Below are 693 nucleotides of genomic sequence, written 5' to 3'. Positions count from 1 at the left end.
TTTTTTCCTGGAATGACTGGTGGACCTTTTGGTGTCTGTAGATTTTCCCGAAGGTATTCTGGTAACAGGCTCGTTATTTTGAAATTTGAACACGCATCATAAGTGTTTTGGTCAGTTTGCCCAACACCCATGGAAAGCACGTGCTCTTTCATCTGTTTGAGTTCACTCTCAACAGATCCAAACCTGGTATCAATCCTTTCATTCATCCGCATTTCTATTCTATCTCCAATCTTATTCTCTAGATCCAGAGCAATGTTTTTTTCAAAAGTGTCAAACCTTGAGGTTAAATTAGACACCAACTCAACGATAGTTGCAACCGACCCATCTTCTCCAGCATCTTCCTCCTCACTAGCACACTGAAATAAATACATAAACCGTCGTAAACAAGCTAACGAAAGATTACACATAATAGAAACACACTATACACCATATCACTTACCTTTATTCCTTTCTTCTTATTCTTCTTCCTCTCCTGTGCAGCTCCTTCACCGGATTCACCACCCTGACTGTTTGAAACGTCCACCGTCTGGACTGTCTGCTTTTTTGCGGGAGGAGATTCAGACTCAACATATGTTTCAGCTTCTCGCTTTTTCTTCTTATCACTCCCCTTAACATCCCAAGAACCTTTTACAAACTTACCCTCATGTATGTCTTGGATAAGGCGATCAAGTGCAGGGTCAGCTTCTTAACCTG

The sequence above is a fragment of the Camelina sativa genome, chromosome 7 (assembly GCF_000633955.1).
Source record: "Camelina sativa cultivar DH55 chromosome 7, Cs, whole genome shotgun sequence".
Lineage (NCBI taxonomy): Eukaryota > Viridiplantae > Streptophyta > Magnoliopsida > Brassicales > Brassicaceae > Camelina > Camelina sativa.
Note: the sequence above shows the minus strand (reverse complement) of the source record.